This window comes from Miscanthus floridulus, unplaced genomic scaffold (genome assembly GCF_019320115.1).
Source record: "Miscanthus floridulus cultivar M001 unplaced genomic scaffold, ASM1932011v1 fs_421_1_2, whole genome shotgun sequence".
Lineage (NCBI taxonomy): Eukaryota > Viridiplantae > Streptophyta > Magnoliopsida > Poales > Poaceae > Miscanthus > Miscanthus floridulus.
Window position 1 is genome coordinate 1,378 of NW_027096726.1, and position 22,998 is coordinate 24,375.

The 22,998-nt window shown below is 47.0% G+C and overlaps 1 pseudogene; it reads right to left on the reverse strand.

The window, feature by feature from the left end:
* Window positions 1–541: 541 nt before the first annotated feature.
* On the reverse strand, window positions 542–4,283 carry LOC136531717 (disease resistance protein Pik-2-like; annotated as a pseudogene).
* Between the last annotated feature and the right edge of the window lie 18,715 nt (window positions 4,284–22,998).

Consider the following 22,998-nt stretch of genomic DNA (forward strand, 5'->3'; position numbering starts at 1 on the left):
TCAGGTGTGAAGTGGACTGTGCGGGAACGGGCCAATCGGACGCGAGCCAGAAGCGGGAAATATTCAATCGGCACTTGTATTGCGTATCATCGCCCCCTGTTCTCTACTGTGTGGGCCTTGGTACTCCAACTTCAACGGCTGCTGCGAGCCAGCCATTTCTTGCTACCCCAACATGTTTTTTTTTCTTTTGAAAGCAGCCCAACATGCTGTGGGCGCTCATCGCAAGATACGGCGCCCAAATATTGGACCAACCAACTAGCCAAGTTTAACCGGGCCGGGTCAGGCTAAATCATAGCAACGTTTGGGCCGTGGGAGTCGCTTTTGAAACAAACCATCATAAACAGACAAGTGACGTGTACAGTTACGTAATAACGGCCATGTTCATTTGTTATCCAACAGCAACAGGTACATTGTCTCACATGTCCATTACTATCAGACAAGCACGACCAAAAAAAAAAAAAACAGCACAATACAGCACAGCGTTACACGCTACAGATCACAATGCAGCAGTGTACTAACAGTTTGGTGCATATATAAATCATGTCCGAATGGATGGATATACATTGCCACAGGTGACAGGTGCTTAAAGAGTACTAAAATAAACCAGATGAACGTATCTAGAGTTACCAAACTGGCAATGGATACAGAGTCCAGCACAAACAACGTGTGGAGATTGAAGGACTGCGAATTTCCTGGCAGCTGTCAGCAAATTTCCGGTACACAGCCTAGCGATACAGAGGCACAAGTAGGCAACTGGCGAGAGATGTAGAGTCCGTCCAATAATAGTCCATATTGCTGCCAGGCTGCGGCAATTGGTTGCTCTTAATCCTGAGCTGAGTGCTCCCCTGGTCCCCTTTATTTCCTTCTGATAATTTTGCTGAGGATATTAAAATTTTTCTTCAATAGGAATGAAATTTGTAGTAAAAATACGAGTAATTTCTTTTATTATAGAATTAGGAGCAGCGCACCTTTGTGTTGGGACTTGGACCTAGGGACTGGTTCCGGTGTCAACATCAATTTCCTGAATCTCTGACTCTGATGTAATCCGCTTTGTTTCCTCACCAACTGCTTGAACATCATCTTTGGCTTCCCCTTCAGTTTCAATCTGAATTCCGGTTGCCATGTCCTTCTCTTGAACTTCTTGAACATCAATTTTGCTGCCATTGATGATGAGGTCGATTTGGTTGCAATGCTTGGCAACCTGTATCTTCACTGCCTCAACAGTCATCTTGACACTGGAACTACTGTCGCACCATTTTTGGTTGTAACTGAGGGCAACCTCAGTTATCCTTCGGAGGTTGCCAATACCGGAAGGAACAGCCCTTTGACTTGTCGTGCCTGAGCAGAATTTCAGTTCAAGACACGTGAGTTTTGGCATAGCTCCTTGTCTGAATGTCAGCCATGGAACAGGGCAATCCACGGATAATATCAGAAGCTCGTTGAACCCCTGGTTTTCAATCTCTATCTCTTCTCGGGGAATGAACTCCAAGCCCAAGATAAGGTACTGCAAATTGAGCAAGTTCGTAAGAATCTTCAGATCATCTGGTGCTAGTTTACAAACGGTGATTTGCAGAAAAGCCAGGTGCTCGAGACATTTGATCCATTGAGGAACATTGACAAATCTCCCAGATGTCACCTTAAATTTCTCAAGTTCCTTAGGTGGATGAGTTATTGACCCAAGAAACTCCATTATACAACCCAGTCCATCACAATGAATGCTCAGTGATTGGAGCTTCAAACGATCCTGGATGGATGAGCGTAAAGCATCCTGCCATGCTCTGTCAGTGCACTGGTCAAAGGACCATGTTATTGAAAGCACCCTTAAGTGGTCCAGACCACGAGCTTACCATGGATAGGGTCTGTAGAGCCGTCATCTTCAATACTCCTTCGGTTAATGTCAATGCAATCTGTTTGCTCTTATTGCCAGCAAGTAGATGGGTCATTTCCTGAAGTCGATCAACTGATGCAGGCAAATTTACGACATCTGTCTCCCTTATGTCAAGTAGCCATAAATGTTTCAGTTTGTATATCTTGTATGGTATCTCTGCAATGTTCGTCTGGCGCAGGCTCAAGTGCCTCAACTGATGCATATTGCATATTGTATCGAGGAACTGGCAGGTCAGGTCCTTGCAACCTTCAAGGTCCAGCAGCTGCAGTCTCTGAAAGTTGAGTGACGCAGAGTGGAGAACTATGGAACTCTTGAACACCGACAAGGTTCGGACATGGGACAGTTCAAGCTCTACTTTGTTGTCTAATGAATTGCTGTAATGGATTGAAAGCCGGCGCATCTTGTTTCTTGGAACCGACATCTTCCAATGGCCACCGACAATGGTAATAAAATCCTCTGCGATTGACTTGGCGATGATGTACTCGAGAACTATGTCATGAACCTGGAAGCTCTTCACCTTTCCACTACTGTAGTTGACTTCACAAATTAGATTCCTGGCAATGAGTTCATTGAAGTAGTCATTGGCTACTTCCTCCACTGTCTTCTGATGCCTCTCGGTGATGAGCCTTTCGGCTATCCATCTTCTAATAAGACGATTTCTGCTGATCCAGCAACCTTCATTAGGAAAAATGCTCAAGCACAAAAGGCAGATCTTAAGATCAGCTGGCAAAGGGTTGTAGCATTGGTCTAGTATATGCTGCACCCTTTTGAATGGGTTGCCCAGATCTTCGGTTAATCCCTCCCCAATTTGAGACAAATGGAGATCAATGTTTGAGCCAGTCTCTGACCTCAATCTACTTGCAACGAGACCTGCCAACAAAATTATGACCAAGGGAATACCTCTGCATATCTTCATGATAATTCTGCCATTAGTTGGTCTAGTAGGACAAATATCATCACCAGCACCGGAGATGATTCTATGGAACAGTTTGCAGGAGTTCTCTTCAGAGAGTGGCTTCATGGTATAGATATAAACATTTTGGTGCGGAGGGGCTATGGCCATGGCTAGGCCTGAAAATCTTGTTGTCACCACTATGGTACCACCCTTCTCATTCTTGTGGAAACAGTAACGTATCCTTTCCCATTGTGATACACTCCACATATCATCTACCAGGATAAGGTACCTATTTCGAGCATTGTTCAGAATATATTAATAATAAAGTTTTTCAAGAGTAGCAATTCTTTCTGGGAAAAGGGTTGCTAGAGTAATATAATTCGTGCTTGTGCCATAAGGGGTACTCTAAACAGAAGTACTAACTAGAATCACAGCAATCTGCGTGAAGAAAAAGAAAGAATCCAGCAGAGCCAAATAAAATCGTACCTCATCCCCATTAGTAGGTCAGCGAGCTTGTTTTTTAGCAGTCCTTCTTCCCATTCTTCAATCCCGTCGAGGTAATTATTAGAGGCACTGGCCTGCTGCTGAAAAATTTGCTTGACAAGGTCTTTCAGAACTGTTAGGGGATCGAAGTGGGCCGCTATCGTCACTAATGCTCTGCAGTCGAATTCGTCCCCAAATTTGCGATACAGCACCTTGGCGAGCGTGGTCGTGCCAATGCCTACCGTTCCAACAATGCCAACATACCTCAGTTGATCCGTGCTCTGCTTCCCCTTGGCAAACCATGGCTCGAGCTCCTTGATGGCGTCATCCATGCCGAGAGGCGCCCTTGTTCTGGTGAGCTTTGCAGGAGGCGCGAGGCAGGTTGTGAAAGCATTCGCAGACGCTTGCGACGAGCTGCCCTTTTCCAAGATCTCCACACCGTAGCTGATTCGGTGCTCGTTGATTTGCTGCACCTGGATCTTGAAGCTGCGGATCTCCTTGGCGATGGATTTGCGGGTATTAATGGTAGTGAGGAGGTACCAAGCCCGCCATAGGGACAACAATGTGCCGCTGATCCGGCGAGGTTGGCTGCTGAGGTCTAGCTCTAGCCTGAGGTCGTCCACGTAGTCCTCGATGTCGTACGCTAACTCCCGCACCTGCCTCATCCAATCCTGCTGCCGCTCGCCCGTCGCCAACTTGAGGAAGACCTGCATGCTGTCTATCTCGTGACGGATGTACTGGATGTCCCCGCGGACGCCCTGGATCTTGATGTGCTCCTGGCACAAAAGGTTGCTGAGCTTGTTCGCCAGAGATCTGATGGCGTCGTTCGATGCACTGGCGACTATGCTCATGCCCATGGTCGCCCGGCTGTCCTCGAGGGGATCCATTGCCGCCTAGCTCTAGCACCCTCACCGTCGAGACGATATATTACAATTGACGGGGTTCAGTTCAGTAGGGTGAGCTAAGCCTCTGAATCCATGGGGTTCAGTAGGATGGCAGTTCTGACTTCTGAGTTTCTAACCAAATGCGTTGCGAGCTTCCTGCCTTGCCGTTTGGGTGTAGTGTATTTACTAGGTTTATTTATTTTTATTTTTGTTCGAGGCAACTAGGCAAGGATGCCGCTGTCCCACACGGGCACACCCAGCCCCACCCAACTTTAGGGCCCGTTTGGTTCACGGGAGAAAGTAGGAAAAGTAGAGGAATCGAGTTCCCATAGTTTTATTCACTATATAGCTGCGTTTGGAATAAAGGAACAACGTTGAGCCTTACTTTTGGAGGAAAAAAAAAATGCGCTCTGAGCTAAGGGAATCATTCCTGCACTGCTCGCGTGCGAGTTCACGCACTAATCACTGCTGTATCGATTCAAAAAGAGGATAGCGAAAGGATAAGGTCAATGTATGCACGCCAAACAGTTGTGTGTGGACTAAGTCTAATTGACCAAGGCCCACACATGCAAGAAGACAATGAGTTAAACACGACATGTAATCACATCTTAAAATTAATCTATCATTAATTAAGTACTAGCATTTCTTATTACTTACATGATTTTAATTTTCATGTGTTACATGTTCCTACGTTCCAAACTCCTTCTCTCCTTCCTTTCATTCCTATCTCTTTTCGTATGTTTCCCTCCATTCCTCTGTTTTAACGTGAGCCAAGGCCAATAATGGATTTGGGAATCTCACCCGTAAGCTTTGTATATGGTCCCATTTAAGAAAAGTGCCTCCTAAAACAAAGTATGAGTGATGTGTACTGTCGGTCTTTTTGATGTGTTACCTGCAGGATCACTCCAAACTAATTCACTAGCCCACAAAGAGGTGGAACGCATGCCGGCGGACTTCCCTCGACCTGCTTCGCCGCCGCCGCCAAGCTGGCTAGGAAGGGGTCTCCCTCCCCTCAGCCGCCACCGAAGTCTTCCCCGCGGGGCGCCTTGGAGGATGCCTCCAGCGCCGGCGCCTCCTCCCCCCACGCCGCCAGGAGCTTCCGGCGCTGCGGCCGCCGTGGCCACCCCGCCACCGCCACCGGAGCCGGCTGCCGCCACCGGCGCGACCTACGGGGCGCCCCGCCGGCCATCGACCGCCTCCCCCTCGCCTCCCTCCACCGGATCCGCCACCCTCTCTTCCCCTACCTCCCCTCTCTAGGCATGTGAGGAAGCGGGCACCACGTCGCCCTCGCGGCCCTCACCACCGGCAGCACCGGTCCCCGCCACCGTTGCCATCACTGACGGCTCCGAGGAGCTACCGTTGGTTGCCGCAGACGACACCTCCAGTGACGGGCGCCTCTCCGCCGGCGCCGGCTGTCGGTTCACGAACGGCGTCGCTGGCGAGCACGACCCGCCCCCGCCGCCAGCCGATGGTCCCGGTGCTGGCTCTGGCGGCCAGGCTGGCGAGCCTTCCATGCCGCCTCGCGGGGAGGCCAGACCCGACGCGCCCCCGCCCCCCACTACGCCGGGGCTAGAGGCCACCACTGCCACGGCCACCGTACGCTGGTACGGGGTGCCCCACCAAACGTCGACTCTGCTGGCCGGAGCAGAGAGCCATGGGACTAGGGGTGCGAGCTCAGCGCCGAGCGTGTCGTTGGCGCCTCAGGCCTCCCCAAGCCCCTCCTTTCTCTCACCGGACGCCGCTCCGTTCCACCGAGGCTGCTCCTTCGGTGGGCGCACGAAGAGTCATCGATGGGCGGACAACGTCGGCGAGGAGTCCAACGATGACCGCTCTGCATCCTACCTAGATGTCGTTCGTCGCCCGAAGCAGGTACCTGCATCCCCGCCGTGCGCCCAGACTCGTCCAGTCCTAGTACGTGGCCATGGCGGAGTGGACGCCGGACGACAGGGACCTAGGCGGAGACGGAGGAGACACAACCGGCCGTGCCCACAGCTTGTGCACGGCCTGCCTGCTCGGCTAGTGGATGGCCGTGTCCCTGCCCGCCAATGCTTCGACCACCGCAGAAGGGAGTTGCCAATGCCGATGGGTGGTGGGAGATCCTACCCCAGCAGGAGACGCGACCTGTGGCCGCACCGGTTGGGCCTCAGCTCCCGCAGGGCCGAAGAATACCCACAGAGCTTCGAGACAGGTGTTTCAACTGTCTCTCCTACTCACACCGAGTAGCGACTTGCCGGCTGCCGAGGTGTTGTTTGTGCTGCCATGGCTTCCATCACCTCGCCAGGGACTGCAAGCGATCCAGCACTGCGACGTCAGCGGTGAAGGGTGGCAACCGGCCATGCCACTCTACTCAGGACGACCCGCAGGCCTCCAAGCACGCGCCACGGGCCGGTCCACCAAACTCGGATGGGGCCGCGTAGGTGGTCGCGGGGGGAGCCGGCAGCACCTACTGTCGCCGCCGCCGGTGGCGGCGGGCCCTGGAGTAAGCCGGCAAGGGACATCAGCACTGGCATGGCCACGCCTACCGACTACAATGACAACGCCGCTACTTCCGCTACTACACTCTGCTTTCCTGAGCCAGATCCGCTGGCGTCGGCGATGTGCATGAGTGCGGGACCTCCCGCATGGGTCATCTCGGTCGACCCAATGCTGAAGGAGCTCACCGCCTCGCTCGTCGTGGGCCGGCCAGTGGGAACACTAGCGCCTCAGGAGGTTGCAGCGCCATTGGTGGACACCCGTTCTCCGGCGACGGCTACTGGGTGAATGATGGACTCGCCTATGTTGTTGTCAGTGCAGGGCCTCCCACAGCTCAAGCCACCATGGGTGGGGCAACCCGGCGTCGCAGATGAGAGCACGGCGGTGAAAGCCCTAGTTTGGTTTTGGCTAATTGATGAAACCTATTTGGACTAACATAATTGCTAAGTGTGTGTAGCTAAGAGAGGTTAGGTCCAAAGTCAAGTGGAGTGGTTGGCTATGATGATCAAGTGCTCCAACTTGGAAAGAAGAAAGAGAAAAACAAAATGGGCTCAAGGCAAAGGTGTACTTGATAGGGCCATTTTGTTTTTGGCACTCAAGACATCATAGAGGGTGTGAGTGTATTTAGGATTGATAGCCGTACTATGAAGAGGGGAGAAATTCATTTGTGAAATGCGGTTATCAAAGTGCCACTAAATGTTCTAACTCATTGCATATGCATTTAGAGTCTAGTGAGTGCTAACACCCTTGAAAATGCTTTGGAAATATGCTAACACACATGCACAAAGGTGATACACATTGTGTTTAGCACTTGGGAGCAAGGGTTCAAAACCTCACCGGCGGACTGTCCAGAAAAGACAGGGTTTCGCAGAGTGCACCGGACGCTATCCCCATGGGACCGGACACGTCCGGTGGCTAACCCTAGGCATCGGTCAGTCAACAGAGACTGACCGGACTCTGAGCGAGTCCGGTCGCTCAGGGAGCTCTCTGGATGCTCTCTGAGTTTCACCGGACGCTGGCTGATAAAACCGCCCGGACGCGACTCTGGCGCGTCCGGTGCTAATGACATGGCGCTCGGGAGTTTGGTCTGTGTTGACCGGACGCTGGGCGAGTCCGGTCAGGACGACCAGACGCGTTCGGTCGTTGAAATTGCGTTTTGAGCCTCTCTGAGTAACGACCGGACGCTGAGGCGTTGCGAGTCCGGTCAATGACCGGACACGTCCGGTGCAAGCGTAGTGAGCACAAGTGAGTTAGCCATTGCGTGCCAATGGATAGTTTCAAATGGCTAGGACACGTGATAGCCAACGAGCGACCGGACACTACGCACCGGACACGTCCAGTGCACCCTACAGCTCGTCCGGTGCCTACGCAGACAGCCCACTAATGGGGCCAATGGGTATGTTTTCAATGGGGTGTCTATAAATAGTTGTTGGCCAGCTATAGGGCAACTCTCTTGGCATTTTGACATTCCTAACATCTCATTGAGCTAAGCATACTCTCTCCCACTCATCTCTTTGAGTGTAAATCAAAGTGAGATTGAGTGATTCAAGTGCATTGCTTGAGTGATTGCATCTAGAGGCACTTGGTGATTGTGTTTCGCTGTGGATTTCTCTTGTTACTCTTGGTGTTTGCCACACCTAGACGGCTTGGAGCAGCGAGGATCGCTGAGTAGAGGGTGGTGTTTGTCTCCGGCTTCGATCATGGTGATTGTGAGGGGTTCTTGAGCCTTCCCCATGGGAGTTCGCGAAAGGCATCTCTAGTGGATTGCTCGTAGCTTGTGGATCCCCATCTTGTGTTGGTTATGCGACACCCGATTGCGGGTTTGGCGTGTGATGCTAATTAGCGCGTGAACCTCCAAGTGGGTGAATCGCTACAACAAGGACGTAGCTTGCCGGCAAGCAAGTGAACCTTGGATAAAAATCTTGTGTCATCATTACTCCAAGGATTTCACTATGTTTATTGATTCTTCACTTGCCACGGCGGTATAATCATCTCTATCACTTCTTTGTATTTACCTTGATATACATCTTGTGTAGTGATAGTTTATCTTACTAGCTGTAATTAGCTTTCTTGCTAGTTCCCTAGTTGTAGTTGTTAGTCTTAGTTGTTGAGTGGTTAGATAAGTTTAACTCACTAGACTTGTGGATAGGTGGCTTGCAACTTTTTGTAGTGCTAGCGCAAAACTCGCATTACGCCATTTAGTTATCTAACCATCTTGTCTTAGTGTTGTTGTAGAAAATTTTATTAGGCTATTCACCCCCCTCTAGCCATTTAGGACCTTTCAGGCGGGCATGCCCACGCCGCGTGAGGCTGTGCGGCGTCTCACACGGTTCACCGAGGAAGTGCAGCTCAAGCGACAGTCGCCACTAATCGCCAGTCCACCAAGGCAGAAGGAGGCAACCACAAGGCAACCCCTACCAATTAAGAGCAGACGGATTGCCGCTCGGCCGCTGGCGCACATACTGACCTCCAAGCGGGGTGAGGTACTCCTCATGCAGAAGATGGGCATTGCACCGCCGGCTGCTCCAGTTTCATCTGCGGCCAAGGGCACATACGACGCCTTATTCGCAGGGAACTTGACGTCGAGCCACGTGGCAGCTCTGGACGAGCTGTTCCCAGCGACCAACAGCAGAGCTGGTAGAAGAACGCTCTTCTCGGATGGCGGAGTAGGGTCGCGTAGCCAGCAGCGGAGACGCCTAGCTACGTAGGTTGCTGCGCGGCTCTTAGTGAGGTTGTTTACCATTTATGTAATATCGAAGTTTGAAACAGTCTGCTAGGAAGGTCCAGTCATAGCGATAAGACCACCTAAGGTGCACATCAGAAGTGCGTCGTTTGTATGTTTAAACCCTTCTTCTTAATTACAATGATACGCAAATCTTTTGCGTATTCGAGAGAGAAAAAAAAACGCCATGTGTGGAGATGAGAATCTCACTGATGTAATTTCATCGTATCATATAGGCATGTGATCTATGAAAAAAAATGAAAGATTGTCTTTATGTGAATCACAAGTTGAAGATATGCTTGTAGTGATACAATATTTTATTTGAAAACTGCTCCAATACACCTCTTTTAATTAAATATTTTCTCTGTTCTGAAACAATTTTGAGACCAAATAAGATGTCTAGCAAAAGACTAATTTACCCCTTAGTAATTGGTTAATTGGGTTGTCAACTTGCTTAATTTCTTAATAATGCATATATAGTTTAAAAAGGCGTACATGTATGCCACTAAATTTGGCTATCAATCATTTTGCCCCAGATGATATTTAATAGGCATACATGGATAGGTTTAAAAGGGAAATAAACATGGATGTGGTTGAGCAATCTAGAATACCACAAATTTTGAATCTTTAGTACCTTGTGGTATTTCATAATGGAGAGAGCACTGACAACTAGTGGATGCTTACAGCTAACAAGCATTTGTACCTCATCTTTGCTTTGCTTTCATTGCAGCCGGCGGTAATGTTGTTCCGTACCAGTAATTTGCTTCCTTAATTTGGCCTCCATTTTCAACCACTCAGGCATCAGATTCTTTACAATTGCCGCAGAATATTAGGTATAATTATTTTTATTTTTGTTCGAGGCAACTAGTAGTAGACAAAGAAAACCCTTCCATCAACCCACCGTCCGGCCACCCAACCTATCGTGCGTCGAGCCGTCGACATCAAAGCTCCATCCGGGAATCTCGCAGAGAACCTTTGTATATACTATATATTCAAGAAAATTGTCTGTTAAAGCAAATATTATAGTAATGCAGTGCGAGTTGTATTCACCCAACCTAACGTGCGCTAGAAATCTCCGTCTCATATTTGGAGGAGTCGATCAATCTTAACTTTTACTGAGTTTAAAAAATTATCAATATTTATAACTCCAAATAGATATATTATGAAAATATATGATTTGATTAATCTAATAATTAACACTTATCTGATATCATAAATATTAGTATTTTTATATATATTTGATGCAAGGCGAGATTGTTTGCACTAGTAGAGAACAAACCTTTGATCCTCGGTCAAAATAGGCTCTAGTCCTGGTATTTTTTGCGCCCGGGACTAGAGATACCTTTAGTCCCGGTTGGAACCACCAACCGGAACTAAAGGTAGACTTTTACTCCCGGTTGGTGGCTTCAATCGGGACTAAAGGTCTCTGCACCGCAGGAGCCGTTGGGAGAGACCTTTAGTCCCGGTTGGAGCCATCAACCGGGACTAAAGGTCCCCCCTTTATATATCGGCCGTCTCCTTCTTCCTCCCTCGAGCCCGAGCTCAGCACATTTTGAAGCTCACTGCACTAGTGTTCTTGCTTCTCCCTCCATTGTTCCTCCTCCATCCATTCTTCGATTCCTCCTCCTTTCGATTTCTTCGATTCTCTCCGTCGATTCTTCAGTTGTAAAGGTTACCAATCTCATACTCTCATTTTTCACCATTGTCTTATCTCATTTTGTTCACTATATATATGGTTCTTTATTGTGGTTTTTTCATTTGTAAGCAATTTGAGCTCAAAATCACTTCAGCTTGCATATTTACACGAAGGAAGGTTAAGTAGCTATTAAAACTAGTATTCACCGTTCATTTATAGCATGCATAGCACACTTCATTGTTAGAGATATAGAGAATTTAGAGTATTTTTAATTTATTTGTTTATAAAATGAGAAATTTATAGTGTATTAAAAATGAGTATAGGGACTAGTGCCTCCGACTGGTATGACCAGATGCAATGCAAGGCCGATGCAATAGAAGCAAATCCGTTCTCTTTTGACGATACGCCCGAAACAGCCGGGCCTGACAGATTTGGTGGTTGAACGGGTCCCGTCGCCGGTCGCCGTGCGACTGTACGACAAAGAACGACATCGATCGACCATAGTATTTTATTGTCCGGAGTCCGGTCCGGGTGCAATGCAACGCAATGGACAATGACAATGGTTGCTAGGTCAAAATATGGTCATTTCTATGGACTCCAGCGACTAAACATTTTATTTTAACTTTTATGAAATGAAAAACTTAGAAAATAGGTTAGAAAATTATAGAAAATCCGTACTAGTTGAACTTAGCGGACCGTGTTCAGCTCGGCGAGCATGTTCTCTGCGAGCGTAAACGGACATCAAGGAGGAGCTTTGATTCTACGAGGGAGAGCGGCAACTGGTCGTGGAAGACCGTGTTCCCTTCCTCGTAGAATCGGAGCTCTTCCTTGACCAAGTACAGTGCCGTCCGGTGGAAGAAATGCTTCGCCGAGATGATCACGTAAGCAAGGTCAACTAGTACGGGATGGTTATTTATTAAAACATGTTTTTGAGCTATAAATCCTGCTGGCCGTCTTCTTCCTCCCCGAGCCCGCCCGAGAGCTTAAGTTCAAATTTAAGCAGTGTTCTTCGCTCTTTCTCCATCCATTCTTCGATTCCTCCATCGATTTCTTTCGATTCCTCCGTCGATTCTTTGGTTCTAAAGGTTACCAACTTCATACTCTCATGTTTCATCATTGTCTTATCCCATTTTGTTCACTATATATATGGTTCTTTATTGTGGGTTTTTTTCATTTGTAAGCAATTTGAGCTCAAAATCACTTCAAGCTTGCATATTTACATGAAGGAAGGTTAAAGTAGCTAGTTGAACTAGCGGACCGTGTTTATTTCGGTGAGCATGTTCTCTGCCGAGCGGGTAACGGACGTCAAGGAGGAGCTTTGATTCTACGAGGGAGAGCGGCAATGGTCATGGAAGACCGTGTTCCCTTCCTCGTAGAATCGGAGCTCTTCCGTGGCCAAGTACGGTGCCGTCCGGTGGAGAAATGCTCGCCGAGATGATCACGTAAGCAAGGTCAACTAGTACTGATGGTTATTTATTCACACGTCCGATATCGTCGCAGTAGTCTGTCAATCACTGTACCCAAACGTAGTATATATATAAATATAAACGATAATCGATTGTTATGTGTGTACACTCCCATTCTTCTGTTAATTTGCGGAAATATCATGTGAATTACTTACCTGCCGCAGTAAAAGACGAGAACACAATGACCATTAAAAATATCATTGTTTAGAGATATAGATAATTTTATAGTTTCTTAATTTTATTTGTTTATAAAATGAGAAATTTATAGTGTATTAAAAAATGAGTATAGAGAGTAGATGGCAACTGCTTCCGGGTCCTCGGCCTCTCATGGGTTTCCAAAGCGACTTAGGCCGGGCCTCCCTCTCATTCCATGCGGCAAGTGTCGTGATGAGACGAAGATTGTGATGGAGTACCGAGTGAAGAAGGAGGGTCCCAACAAGGATCGTATCTTCTACAAGTGTCCGGATCGCAATGTGAGTTATTTTATCGTATTTAATGATTATGGTTAGTTTATACCTATTTTCATGATGGTTGTGATTAAAGTTCTAATTTTTTGTTTTAATTTCAGTGGGATGGCAGTGGACGATGTTCAGGCTTCTACTGGGAGGAAGAGTATGTTGAACTCGTGCAAAAATATCTTGCACAACAGGCAGATACGGCGGCTAATGAGGCAGTGATCCAGCCGAAGAAGCCCAAAGATGTTGCACAATCGGGGGATCTGTCTGTTTTAGTTGAGATTGGTCGCGAAATCCTTGTGCTCCTGAAATGTATTTTAGCTTTAGTTCTTTTAGTGGTAGTTGGGATTGTCTACATTGTAGCGATGCTTTCATAAATTTGTACCTTTTGTGGTGGCACACATGTTGTATAAATAATTAATTATGATCTAGGTTTTAATATGGTATTTATGTCATGTAATGCAGATGAGCCAGGCATTGGATGTACAATGCTGATCGCCGCTCCCAAGAGTTCATTGACGGCGTGCATTCTTTGTTACGTGCGGCCGAGGCAAACAAACGCGACGGTTTCATGTGCTGCCCATGTGCCATATGTAAGAATACGGTGGAATATCCTTGCTCAAGGACTCTTCATTCACACTTGTTCAAGTCGGGTTTCATGCCAAACTATATTTGTTGGACGAAGCACGGAGAAACCGGCGTTGTAATGGAAGAAGGTGAAGAAGAACAATGGGACGACAATGATATTATTCCCGATGGTGCGTGCTTCAATGATACTGCAATGGGAGAAGCTGAAGAAGAGGTAGCCACAGAAGATGAGCCTAGCTGATGATCTTTGTCAGGTCATTCGTGACGCACAAAGAGAATGTGAAAGTGAAAAGGAGAAGATCAAGTTCGAGCGGATGCTAGAAGATCACAACAAATTGTTGTACCCAACTTGTGATGCAGGGCAGAAAAAGTTGGGAACCACACTAGAATTGCTGCAATGGAAGGCAAAGAATGGTGTATCTGACAAGGGATTTGGAGAGTTACTAAAAATCCAAAAGAAGATGCTTCCGAAGGACAATGAATTGCCCGCCACTACCTACGAAGCAAAACAAGTTGTCTGTCCTATGGGGCTAGAAATCGAGAAGATACATGCATGTCCTAATGACTGCATCCTGTACCGTGGCAAAGAGTACGAGAAATTGGATGCATGCCCGGTATGCCATGCATCGCGGTATAAGATCAGGCTGAGATGACCCTGGTGATGTTGAGGGCGAACGTCCACAGAAGAAAATCCCTGCCAAGGTTATGTGGTATGCTCCTATAATACCACGCTTGAAACGTCTGTTCAGAAACAAAGAACATGCAAAATTGTTGCGATGGCACAAAGAAGACCGTAAGGTAGACAATATGTTGAGACACCCTGCTGATGGGTCCCAGTGGAGAGCAATCGACAGAGAATTCCTCGGAGTTTGCAAATGACTGCAAGAAACTTAAGGTTTGCTTTAAGTACAGATGGTATCAATCCTTTTGGAGAGCAGAACAGTAGTCATAGCACTTGGCCTGTTACTCTAAGTATCTACAACCTTCCTCCTTGGTTATGCATGAAGCGAAAGTTCATTATGATGCCTGTGCTCATCCAAGGCCCGAAGCAACCTGGCAATGACATCGATGTGTACCTGAGACCACTTATTGACGAACTTCTCATTTTGTGGAATAAAGAAGGTGTACGTGTGTGGGATGAGTACAAACAGGAACACTTTGATCTGCGAGCATTGTTGTTCGTAACAATCAATGATTGGCCTGCTCTAAGTAATCTTTCAGGACAGTCAAACAAGGGATATAATGCATGCACACACTGCTTCGGTGATATTAGAGGTGTATTCTTGAAAAAATGTCGAAAGGTCGTGTACCTTGGCCATCGTCGATTTCTTCCTGCAAATCACCCCGTAAGAAAGAAAGGCAAGCATTTTAAAGGGAAGGCAGACCACCTGACCAAGCCTCGCAACCGAACCGGTGAGGATGTACTCGATATGGTCAATGATGTGAAAGTCATCTTTGGAAAAGGACATGGCAGCCAACCTGTTCCGAACGACGCTAACGGTCACGCACCCATGTGGAAGAAGAAGTCCATATTTTGGGACCTACCCTATTGGCAAGTCCTAGAGGTCCGCAGCTCGATCGACGTGATGCACCTGACGAAGAATCTTTGTGTGAACCTGCTAGGCTTCATGGGTGTGTATGGAAAGCCTAAGGACACATTTGAAGCACGACAGGACCTGCGTTGTTTGAGAGAAAGAGACAACCTGCATCTAGAGAAGACAGATGATGGACGCCATTACTTACGTCCTGCCAGCTACACTCTAAGCAAAGAGGAGAAGGAAATCATGTTTGAATGCTTAAACAACATCAAGGTACCATCTGGATTCTCCTCGAATATAAAGGGTATTATAAATGTGCCAGAGAAGAAATTCTGTAACTTAAAGTCCCATGACTGTCACGTTCTCATGACGCAATTACTTCTAGTTGCATTAAGAGGAATTCTACCTCCAAATGTACGTCTAGCCACCGTGAAGCTATGTGCATTCCTCAATGCAATTTCTCAGAAGGCAATTGATCCAACTGATCTAGCTAAACTACAGAATGATGTGGTTCAATGTCTCGTCAGCTTTGAGTTGGTGTTCCCTCCTTCCTTCTTTGATATCATGACACACCTCCTAGTTCACCTAGTCAAGGAGATTTTCATTCTCGGTCCTAGTGTTCCTACACAACATGTTCCCCTTAGAGAGATTCATGGGAGTCCTGAAGAAATATGTTCACAACCGTGCTCGCCTAGAAGGAAGCATCGCCAAGGGCTATGGAACAGAAGAGGTCATTGAGTTCTGTGTTGACTTTATTCCCGACCTTGACTCGATTGGTGTTCCTGAATCGAGACATGAGGGGAGACTAAGCGGAAAGGGGACACTAGGGAGGAAAACATATATTGGTACTGGAGGATGATTATTTCAATAAAGCGCACTACACAGTTCTACAGAACTCCTCTTTGGTAGATCCGTATATTGAAACACACAAGGATCTCTTACGATCCGAGTTTCCTAGGGAAGACTGAAGCTTGGATTACGCGTAAGCACATGGAAACTTTCGGCGGTTGGTTGCGAAAAAAATGTCAAGGTGATGAGAGCATCCATGAGCAACTGTATTTATTGGCTATGCAACCATCATGGCATATCGTAACATACAAAGGGTACGAGATAAATGGGAACATATTCTACACAGTAGCCCAAGATAAAAGGAGTACCAACCAAAATAGTGGTGTCCGCATAGATGCCACAGACCCGAATGGGAATAAGCAGACATATTATGGCCGCATAGATGAAATATGGGAACTAGAATATGCACCTACTTTGAAGATCCCATTGTTCAAGTGCCAATGGGTCAAGGTGACCGGAGGCGGGGTAACAGTAGACAACGAGTATGGAATGACAACAGTAGACCTTAGTAATATTGGGTACAAAGACGAACCATTCGTCCTTGCCAAGGATGTGAATCAGGTGTTCTATGTCAATGATATGTCTACCAAACCAAAAAGAGGGAAAAACGATAATGACTCAACCAAAGAGCCAAAGCGCCACATAGTTCTTTCAGGGAAAAGAGTCATCGTGGGAATTGAGGACAAGTCGGACATGTCAGAAGATTATGAAAAGTATGACCGAATTCGCCCTTCAAAGTGAACAAAGACCCTAGCATCTTGGTAAATGATGAGGACACTCCATGGTTACGACGCGATCATAACCAAGGGACATACATAAAGAAGAAGTTCACTGCTGTGCCCACTTGATGATATAGTGATTTAATGTAGTGTGTGTTTGAGATATTATGTAATAATTGTGAATTCAGATGTTTATTATGTCGTGTTTCAAATTAAATCAATGTTTGATTTGGTGGGATTTCTCTCTCAAAAAGTTAAATTAGGATATTGAGTGATGAAAAATTAAAATATTAACGTTAAAATGATGTGAAAACAAATTTCCTGTCCAAAACCAATAGTTTTAATAATTTTAATTAAACACTACATTTTTGCATTAACGAAAATAATAAATATTAGTTACATTATGTTTTATAATTATAACAAAAAATAAAAAAGTTAGGTTATACATTTTTCCTATGTGCAATAAAGAAAAAGAAAATCCATATTTTTAACAAAATAATTTTATGCCTTTTATTTAATTTACTATGTATTTAACAAGAAAATTCATATTTCTATTAAAAAATTTTGCTCAAAACAGGCAGGAAACGAAACTACAGGCCACCTTTACTCTCGGGTGGGAAGCCCACCCAGGAGTAAAGGTGGGCTGCAGTTTCGTGGCCCGCCAAAAAAACCCTTTACTCCCGGTGCGTGTTACCAACCGGGAGTAACATTTACTCCCGGTTGGTAACACGCACCGGGAGTAAAGGGACCTTTACTCCCGGTTGGTAATACACACCGGGAGTAAAGGACCTTTACTCCCGGCTGGTGGCTGGCACCGGGAGTAAATCTCCCTGGTATATAACCACCAGTGCCTGGCGCAGATCAATCCCCTCCTCTTCTTCCTCATCGAACACCGCCGCCCTTTCCCTCTTCTTCCTCGCGCCGCCGCCGATTCATCTTCCTTGACACCGGAGCCCGCGCCTCGCCTTGTGCGGCCCTCCACCGCTGACGACCTCGCGCCAACGACCTCGTGCGGCCCTCCACCACGCGCGCCCATGGCCCTCCACCGCACCCACCCGAGGTGAGTTCGTCTCTCGGCTTTCGTGGCAATGGCGTCGCGGCTGTCATGGCCACTGGCCGGGTTCCAAAAACCAGTGAGAAGACAACGCTAGCAATGACGAGAGCAATCTTACCGTACCTTTCAAGCCTTTCAAGGTTCAAGCCTTCTGTTGGTAGCTAGGGAGCATGTACTCAACCATGCCGTAGATATAAGGGTCGCTCGCCTGGGAGCCGTCACCCACATCCTGGTAACGGTAGGTGGCCTCTCGAAGCTGCGGACACGGAATCATTTCCTTGAAGCACGCCACATGCAAGTCAACAGCCTTGCCTGTCCAAGTGGCTGTACAGGTACCTGTACGCCCGAACCTACTCCGGCGGCCCTTAATTGTTGTCTCCAGAAGTCACTGGCGAATCTCGCGATGCCTTCCGGCGGAGCTCTAAGGCTCGGCCGTCGTGGACCGAGCGTGGGCTCGCCACAACCGTCGCAGACCCTGCCCTGGACAGGGTACGGGGGTTCGAGGAGCAAGCGGAACTCCATCTTGCCGTAGCCATAGAGAGGATGCACAAGAGTGTCATCGGCGAGCGCGCAACGCGTGTGGAGAGGATGCACAAGAGAGTCTCATCGTCGTCAGCACACCGGCCCGCCTCACGTCGTCGTCGTCAGCACACCGGCCACCGCGCCGACACGTATATATACGTCATTTGTATTCATATGCATGTATATATACGTCGCAGAGCACCGCCGCCCTCGTTCGCCTATGCGTTTCTATGTATACGGCGGAGCACCGCCGCCCTCGTTCACCCATGTGTACAAACATATATACGGCGGAGTGGAGCACCGCCACTCTCGTCACACCACCCTCTCTCGCTGGCCTAGTCGATCAACATTCGTATTACGTGTCGGCATAAGATATATTGTAGTTAATAAAGTGACTATGTTTAGTTTAAGATATATGATGAATGACTACATGGTTCACATGGTACATAGGATCACAACATCACGCACCGACACCGCCCCGGCCCGCCTCACGTCATCGTCGTCAGCACGCCGGCCCGCCTCACGTCGTCGTCGTCAGCACACCGGCCACCGCGCCGACACATATATATACGTCATTTGTATTCATATGCATGTATATATATGTCGCGGAGCACCGCCGCCCTCGTTCGCCCATGCGTTTCTATGTATACGGCGGAGCACCGCCGCCCTCGTTCACCCATGTGTACAAACATATATACGGCGGAGTGGAGCACCGCCACTCTTGTCACACCGCCCTCTCTCGTGGCCTAGTCGATCAACATTCGTATTATCGTTATCGTTAACGCTAAACAATCACACCAGGGCGAATTGCGTCGGTGACTAGGGCGAACCGCATTGTTGATGTCACCGACGTGGTTCGCCCTAGTCACCGACGCAATTCGCCCTCGGCCATTTATGTATAGCCCTAATTCGCCCTAGTACCGACGTAGTTCGCCCTAGTGTGGCGAATTGCGTCCGTGACCGAGGGGCAAGATTTAATAATGCATATTGTTCGTAGATTTTACGCATGTAAGCAAAGATTTGACGTACTATATATTGGTTTTGTTTTTTGAAGCTAGATGGCCGACCTGAGAAACATGGATGAGGAGGAGTTGATGATGAATTTGATCAACACTGGCACTCAAGTTGCCGGCGATGATGGTGCTAAAAATAACAGTGCAAGAGGATGCAGATGACGGGAGTCAGTACTTAGCTCTTGAACAAAATGAGCAACAACATATTGGCCAAGTATATATTTTTTATTATTAGCTATATATATTATCATATGTCTTATGTGTGCTCATGACATTAAAAATAATGTTTATGTTTTGTAGCCCTCTGGATCGACATCAACAACTACAACGAAGAGTAAAAATGTTCGAGGTCCCAAAAAGCCATTGGAGGGCCGCTTCATCATCTCGGAGTTCAATGTGGATACAGGCGAACCGGGGGGGGGCCAAATAAAACGAAATTCATGCACCACTGTGGTTACCTTGTACGGGACCGGCTCCCGATCAGTACCCGTGAATGGAAGAAGAAGACCAATGCTCCTCATATCAGTTTTGTCTCCGATCGTGACAAGACGTTAATTTGGAATGATGTCTTGGAACATTTCACGCTCCAAACAGATGGTTATGATGATATAATAGATGGTGATGAATTGAAGGAGCGAGTTAGGGATTGGGCAATGAAGAAGATGGCCACCCAGTTTCAGACTTGGAAGAAACACCTATACACGACGTATGTCAAGAAGAACATAGCACCAGATTTTACTGTCCCAGGCCCGATCTCAAAGCAGAGGCCCTATTGGGATGAGTTTGTACAGTACAAGACGTCGGAAGAGGGTGTGAGTCGGGTGATAAAGAACCAACGTAATGCCCAACAGAAGACATACCACCATAACTTGGGATCAGGTGGCTACCCGACTGCCATTAAGAAGTGGAACAAAATGGAAGCAGACCTTCTTGCCAAGGGTATCACACCAGAATCACTCGAGTGGGGAGAGCGTGCAAAGAATTGGTTTTTCGCTCATGGGGGAACACTGGACCAGGAGACAGGGAAGTGCGTTTATGGCGCAAGACTGCAAGAAGCAGCAGAAAGATTGTTTTATGCTCAGAGAGCTACTGCTAGTGGTGCGTTCAGGCCCAACAGAGAGAAGGATGAACTGACATACGCCATCGGGACTATTGAACACGGTGGCCGAACTAGAGGCAAAGGAAGTGTCTCGTGGGAGCATGGATTCCCTCAGGACAGACCTTCCTACAGAAGCCATCAGAGAAAGAAGGAAGAAGAGGCACAGCGGCTCCAGAGGTTGGAGGAAGCGGTGCGTGAAGCACAGGAGCGGGAAAAAAACCTTGAAGCGAGAATGCAGGAGGAAATCAGAAGGCAAGTGCAAATAGCAGTGAGTGCAAGCAAGCAGACATCAGAGCCTAGGAATCAACATTAGCCAATCTATTCAGTTGAAAAGCAGCTGCGCTTCCACAGAGATACCAAATCAAGGGGACACAGGACTGCGCTTCCCTGTGGATGACATCACTGAACCTTGTACATCGTGTGAGCTACACATTCCGAAGGGGAATTCCACAATCAAGGTGGCTATCGGTCTTGTTAATCCTATCGACCGAACCAAGACACCAAGGATTCATGGGAATATAATCCAAGAAGGATATGCTACCATCTCGGTAGATAAAGCTGAAAAAGGTTTTAGTGATTTGCCTCTTGACATTCCTGGAGGTGATGGCGAGAAGACTCTCGGAGAAGCAGAGAAGACATTCATTCTATGGCGCAAGCGCTACATCATCATTCCCGGGATGTCGCCTCCACCTCCTCCTGAACTACCTCACCATAGGTGCGGATGAAAACACTACATCATTAATTTATATTGGCTTAAATAATTAACAATCTGCTCATAATAATATGTCATTCCTTTTTTTGTAGCAGATCCTCCCCCAACCTAAATCCAATTGTTCAATCGCCAGATCATCATAGTGCTCTATACGATGACAATGTGTTGGAAGGCGAGGCTGCATCCACACCATCTCCAAGGAGGTCTCCAACGCCGCAGCCGCCACCTCCAAGGAGGTCTCCAACGCCGCTGCCACCACCTCCAAGGAGGTCTCCAACGCCTCCCCCGCCCCTCGCCTACCAAGAAGCCAAGTACTAGCAAGAGGCCAGCCCCGCAAACAAAGAACCAGTCCCCGCCGGCAAAGAAAGCCACCGTGAAACCAAGGGCTATTCCCAAAATAATATCTGAAGAGAAGGAAGAAGGAACTGATGCATATAAAAAAGATATGTCCAGATTCTATGACAAACTTAAAAAGAATCAAGAAGCAAGGAGAAACCCAGAGAAACCATACTTCTTCGTAGCTCCAGATATTCTAAGAAAAAGGTGGCTTCTTACCAGCAACAACAGCGGGAATCTCGTAAGCCGTCCAAATCAACGTTAACGGACTATGACCGCACTCTCACCAAGTCAATTGAGGCGGCACAGAAAAAGAAGCGGGCAGGGAAAGGAGTTGCACAACTCGGACAACAATCGCACCAATCAGTCCCCCCGCTAGTTGTTGGTAATGAATATGGTTCGAATTTAGGATTAATGCATCAGGCAAACATACCTCCGGATGTCGATTTGGATCACCTTGGTGAATTTATTGATGAGACTGGTCTCGACCTTTACCAGATGTTTGGTGATGGAAACATTGAGAGTGCGGCGGAGGTTGATATTTGGAAGAAAAAATTTGTACTAGGCCAGAGTCTATACAACCCTCAAGCCTTATCTGATCTAGGGACGCAAATGTACCTGCTAAACAAGTGGTACATGCAGGCGTCTACCAGGTGGAGACTTCTGCGTTGGTGTCAGAATTAGAGACGAACATTGGTTCCTGTGGCGATGATGTTATGTATGTTGACTTTGCAGAATTTCATCAACTATGCCACCTGACCTCTCTGGACAAAGTTATCATTAGCTGCTATTGCCTGTAAGTAATAATTCTTTCGATCTATTATTAAACTCATCATATGTGTGTATATGCATATAAATTATCCTAACAAGTACTATATATATGCAGATTTACAATGACAGAGCTCAGAAAGGAAGGCTGCAATGAAATTGGTTTTGTTGATCCCCATATAGTATTCAAAGACCCAGTTACTCCAAAGACTAATTGGAAGTCTGAGTCAGAGAGTAACCTCATGAACTTCTTAGTGAACCAACGCCACAAGAAGGATATACTCTTTCCCTACAACTTCAAGTGAGTGTTAATAATGTCGATCATCCTTAATGGCTCATATGTTGATTCTAGTTAATTAATGAGTGTTATGCGTTATATCCTATAAACACATGCAGCAATCACTGGATATTGATGGACATCGATCTGGTGAAAAGTCACTTGATAATCTATGACTCGATGAGAAAACCACAACAAGACTACCAAGATATGATAGATATTATCCAGAGGTAATTTTGGTATCTCTAGCAACTATATATACACACAAACATGATGATTAACTATATCTGATGACGTGGCAAATTTTTTATTGGGCAGTGTTTGGAAAACCTTTATTGAGAAGCAACACATGGGAAAATGCAAAGCGCCACTGAATGTAATCCCTTTGAAAGTAAGTCCCCTAAATCGCATCATCTTTATTAATTAAACATATAGCTTTCACCGGATCACCAGATTGGATGACAAATCTTTTTCTCGTAAAGTGGTGTCTGAGGCAGGAACAGGGGAACAACTACTGTGAGTTACTATGTTTGCAAGTTTATCAAGGTGGTCTCCCAAAGAACTCCTACAGAGAGACTCAAAGTACGTTAAAAATACACTATATATTCATTTAATTATTATT